We start from the raw sequence: 6,000 nt of genomic DNA, 5'->3' as shown, positions 1-6,000 counted from the left end.
AAATGGTAGATTATGTAATAGGGTGAAACATGAAAGTCTGCAGATGCTGTGATTGTAGTATTATAACGCCACTGATTGCACTCAGAGACTTGAGAGGAGCACCAACATGTTTTTAATAGCTTACAATCAATGGCCAGTAGATACAATAGTCCTCAGGTGAATCTGAGGTAAGATGGGAGGACCAGGGTTTATATTGGGGTAGGTGAGGGTGGAGCCAAGGGAGGAGCCAGCCTTCTGAACAACACACAGACAGTGAATTCCAGTTCACTGCATTTGCCCCTTCCTTCAGAAGAGAACCTGCGGGTGAAAAACAGAGTCCATACATTAAAAAAAAACTAATATATTACCAATATTTACAAGTTAAGTCTGTCAGGGGGTCTAGTTATTCTGGTTGAGCACTGCAGTACTGGAGGACTTTGGGCTTCCTGAACTTCCTGGACCATCTGTGGTGCAGAGTTACTGGGTCTCGAGGGCTCCAGCTCTGGACGCGGAGGTGATTGACCCACTTCCCGAGCAGTGTTGTCTGGAACCCTGGGTGGGATACTTGGTGGTTCCTGGCTTGTTTGAGGCATTGGATCCTCAGTTCCAGTGGGTGCTAGGTCTCTGACCAAGATGATGTCCTCTCTGCCATTAGAGTGTACCACATGGGTATGCGTGCTTTCTCAATCAAGGGGTCTGCCTTGTTCCTCCTCATGTGCTCTCTCAGCAGGACTGGCCCTGCTGCCATTAGCCAAGCCAGGAGGGTATTCCCAGATGTGGATTTCCTCTGGAAAGTGAACATTAGCTCGTGAGGAGTTGCATTGGTCGCAATGCAGAGAAGCGACCTGATGGAGTGAAGCGCCATCGGTAAGACTTCTTGTCAGCGTGAGTCTGGAAGGCCTTTGGACCAGAAAGCCAATTTCACAGCCTTCCATACCGTCACATTTTCCTTTTCAACTTGTCCGTGCTTGAGGCAATTCTTCTTAGGAGCAAATACTTGCGTAGCTCTTCGCTCATAAACGATGAGCCCCAGTCACTATGGATATAACTGGGATACCTGAACAGGGTAAAAATAGAGTGCAAGGCCCTGATGACCATGGTGGTGGTCATGCCTGGGCAGGGGATGGTGAACAGAAAATGTGAATATTCATCGATGACATTAAGAAAGTACATGTTTCTGTTGGTGGAAGGGAGGGGATCCTTGAAATCGACACTGAATTGTTTGAAGGGTATCAGGTGCGCTTTGTTGGGGCGGTAGAAGTGCAGTTTACACTCAGCACAGACCTGGCATGTCCCTGATATCCTCAATGGTGTAGGGCAAGTTACATGCCTTGACGAAATGAGCCATGAGAGTGATGCCCGGTTGCCAAAGCTCATTGTGCAGTGACTGCAACTGACCGGTGTGTGCAAAGGCACAGCTTCCTCTTGACAGGGCATCAGGAAGATCATTGAGAATACCTGGCCCATATACTATATCGTAATTATAGGAGGAGAGTTCAATCCTCCACCTCGCAATCTTGTCATTCTTTATTTTACTTCTTTTTGCTTTATTAAACATGATTGCCACTGATCGCTGGTTGGTGAGCTGTGTAAATTTTCTGCCAGCCAGGTAATGCCTCCAGTGCCTGATGGCCTCTATAATGGCTTGGGCCTCTTTCTCCACTGATCGGTTCTGAAGCTCGTGGCCTTGTAGGGTGCATGAAAAAAGGCAACTGGCCTGCCCACCTGGTTAAGGGTAACAGCCAGAGCTACATCAGAGCCATCGCTTTCCAACTGGAAGGGTTATCCACCACATGCATGGTGGCCTTTGTGATGTAGTTCCAAACGTAATCGAAAGCCACCTGGGCTTTGGCCAACAATGGGAAAGAGGTGTACTTTAAGAGGGGACGGACCTTATCCGTGTAGTGAGGGACCCACTGGGCTAGTAGGAGAAGAAGCCCAGGCACCTCCTTAAAACTTTCATAGTCTTCTGGATTGGGAGGTCTAACAGGGGGTACAGGACCAATGATGCCATCCTGCACCACAGGATGGAGTATGGCCATACATTTAGCACGGAACACGCACTTACTGGAATTGTACGTGAGTTTCAGGGATTTGGCTGTGTGGAGAAACTTCTGGAGATTGGCACCGTGGTCTTCCAGAGAGTGTCTACAAATGGAAACATTGTTGAGATAAGGGAAGGTGGCCTTTAACCTGTATTTATTGACTATTTTGTCCATATGTCTCTAGAAGACCGAGACCCCATCAGTGATACCAAAAAGGACCCTCTAGAACTGATAAATCTTCGAATGCTGTGGAGGGGCGGTCCTCGGAATGGATTGGTAACTGATGGTATGCAGCTTTCAGGTCAATGGTCTAATAGACCTGATACTGTGCAATTTCGAGGAAGGAGGTAAGCGTCCAGGAATGTGAAGCAATTAATTGTTTGGCTGTAGTCAATCACTAGCCTGGACTTTTCTCCCCCTTTCACGACTACCACCTAGGCTCTCCATGGGCTGTTGCTAGGCTCAATGTTATTTTATTTAAGCAGCCGCTGCATCTCAGCTCTAATAAATACCTGATCCCCCGCACTGTATCGCCTGCTCTTTGTGGCTATTGGTTTTCAATCAGGAGTCAGGTTCGGAAACAATAGTTGGGGTTGGAAATCAATAGTTAGGGTGGTGAGACTGCATGCGGTATCCGGCTTTTGAGACTCTCTGTTCCGCACTGTGATTGGAAGAAGTGGGCCAGAGTACTCCATGATCACGCTTTTAAGGTGACACATGAAGTCCAGGCCCAGCCACACAGAAGCACACAAATCTTTCAGTACATACAATCGGAACTTTCAAAAATTCCCCCCCCTTTTACAGTTAGATGTACTATACAATACCCCTGGATCGTCACAGAGGCAAATGCGATGCTAGGTAATACGATAGTCCATTGGATACACCTTTAAGTTGTACTGCAGAGCATTTGCAGAGTTTATAAAGCTCTCAGTGGAGCCAGAGTCTACCAAGCAATCAGTCAAGTGTCCATTTACCTTCACCTCCATCATCAAGTTATTAAATTGATGAGGTCTTGGCTGATCCAGGACGACAAAGGCCAGTGCTCCATAAATCACATTGCTTCCCATTTTGATGTAGACTCTCTCCTCTTGGCCCGTGGGCAGACAAGTAGGCGTCAACCATGAGGCGCGGCAATATGGCCGGCCTCCGTCTTGATCCGAGGGAGGATTAAGTGGTGTCAACCATGAGACACAGCAAGATGGCTGCTGTTGCTTCCTGCGATGCTTCACTTCCACTGGTGGGTCTCACCACAAGGCGCGACACGATTCCAGACTCGTAAGTAGCACAGTCCCTGATGACAGCAAACCCCTTGGGCCAACTTGAGAGAGAAGTGCAGATCTCCAAAGACTATCAAAGTTGAAGACGGCTTGCGTGGCTGTCAGGTAAGACTGGACGTACTCCAGCCAGAAGGCTAATTCCTCTGGGGCCTCTGGGGACAGAGGGTTGACCTGGAGCATGCCTGGCTTGAATAGGGCTTCCATCCTGCTTCAAAGCAAGCTATTAAAATTGTAACACGATTGATTGCACTTAGAGACTTGAGAGGAGTACAAACACACATTTAATAGCTTACAATCAATGGCCAGTAGATACAATAGTCCTCAGGTGAATCTGAAGGAAGGAGAGAAAACCAAGGTTTATGTTGGGCTAGTTGAAGGTGGAGCCAAGGGAGGAGCTAGCCATCAGAACAATACATAGACAGTGAATTCCAGTTCACTGCAAGTATAAAAACACAAAGATGCTGAAGCAACTCAGCAGATCTTGCAGCATCCACAGAAGGTAAAGATATATCTAAATGAGGTTTCAGGCTGGGGCCCTTCTTCAAGGAAGGCTGACAGAAAAAGGGACATCGAAAGCCATCAAAACTCAATGATTTGAAAGAGGCAGCTAAAACCAATGCTGGATTTTCAGTGTTGATCACTACTCTGGATCTAAATAAAAATTTCATAAAGCAATCTTGATTGTTGGACGAACCTGGTCAGAGTGCAAGGGACTCAAGCTGTTGTTGCTTGAGTCAACAGACATGGTACACACTCGCCTCAAATATTGCATCAATCACCCATCATATACACAGAGACAATATATGCAAACTCCAGAGAGAAAAGATGAACTGTACACATATCATCAGGACATTTCATCTTGTTGACAACCTTTGATTGTGGATGCATTAATCAATGGACAAATGAGTATCACATCTGTTGAGTATTATCTATCTGCATTGACATAAAGAATGGGTCTGGCTGCATTTTCCCTCTTGAAGAAAAGTTTGTGCTGAAAATTAGATTTGACGAGTCAGTCAGGCTGTGGTCTCATGGAATATCCACCAAATCCTGCAGGAAAAAGAGAAGGTGGATCCTGTCACATGGTTCCCCAAACAGGTTGTGGTGGAACTTGGTTCTGCGGCCATGTCTGGGCATGCCCTCACTGGGCTGGGCAGGCAGGCCCACCTTCTGTACTTGTAGCCCCTCCCCATAAGATCCCCTAATAAAGGCTGAGAGCCCTGGTCTCCTCCCTCATACTTACCTTGCTCGTGTGCCAGCAGCATGTAGAGGCATGCCTGGGTTTCTGATTAATAAAGCCTTTGACTTCTTGCTTCATGACTGCAAGTGGTCATTGATTGTGCTACAACTGATTAATCAGAATTTTAAAGTGCTATGGACAAGGTAATCCAAATGGAGAAGGTGAAGATCGATCCAAAGGAACCAGAGGCTGATATGTGACAACACTGTTTGAAGGCTTACCTAAGGTGCCACAAAATCACAGCCGATAGTGATTGTGGTGGTACACCACCGGCCTACTGCAGGGGGAAACCACTGTACCTGCAGGAGTGTAAGGGGACAGGACAACACCTGGCTGGCTGTCAATCAGTCAGCCTGAATGGATCAAGCCCCAACTAGTCGGGTGTCAATCACCTTCCGGGATTTAAGCCTGCGCCTGCCTCCCGAGGCCTCACTCAGAGTTGCTACAGCTACAGCCAGCCTGGCTCTGTGGAAGTCTTAGTGGATTAAAGCCTGTTGTACAGTCTTTACCTTGTATGTGTCTGATTCTGGCTAACAGCGCACCACAATTTAATCCACAAAATTTTCCCACGGCTGCCATGAAAAAACTCCTGAGCACAGGGAGCCTCGAAGTGGACCCATGCCACCTGGAAGCCCAGACACGCTTCGAGATCTGGCAGCGCACGGTCGAGGCAATCATTGAGGCACACGAAGGCGGCATTCTGGACTCAGATCGGAAGAGGTTGGTCCTATTCTGGTCAAAGCTGGGTCCCCATGCCTCCCAGGCAACCAAAGGCTGCTCCACGTGCAAGAGCGCAATGGACACTCTCGAGAACTTGTACAAGCCCTACCCATGAATGCAGTCTGTGCAATGTACCTCCTCAATACCTGAGCCCAGCAACCCAGGAAGACGGCTGAGTCTTACCTGGGACACTTGTGAGAGTTGGCCCGACTGTGCCTGACTGAACCCAGGGTAGGCCCCCTGAGTGTTTCTACTCCGCTGGAGTGTTTCCCCCCACCCCCCACTGTTACAAACAAATTCCCCACCCCCTACAGGCCTGGTACACACAGACACTGTTCAACCCTCCAACACCCAGCCGAGCAAACAAGCCACACTATAGCCAGCAGTACTTCAAAGATCTCAGAGACAAATAAAAATGCTGGAGCAGCTGAACCTTTGAATGTATAGACTGCAAGACCTGTGCTAATGGACATTGCCCCGCATCACCCACCGGACTTCGTTCAAAAAAGGAGGGGTGAATGTGGTGGAAAATGGTACTGCGGCAATGTCCTCACTGGGCTGGGCAGGCTGGCCCGCCTTCTGTACTTGTAGCCCCTCTCCATAAGATCCCCTAATAAAGGCCAAGAGCCCTAGTCTCCTCCCTCATTCCTGCCTTGGACGTGAGCCAGCAGCATGTAGAGGCATGTTTGGGTCTTCTGATTAATAAAGCCTTTGACTACTTACTTCATATCTGTGAATG

The sequence above is a fragment of the Narcine bancroftii genome, chromosome 3 (assembly GCF_036971445.1).
Source record: "Narcine bancroftii isolate sNarBan1 chromosome 3, sNarBan1.hap1, whole genome shotgun sequence".
NCBI classification, from domain to species: domain Eukaryota; kingdom Metazoa; phylum Chordata; class Chondrichthyes; order Torpediniformes; family Narcinidae; genus Narcine; species Narcine bancroftii.
This window is presented reverse-complemented; position numbering follows the sequence as displayed.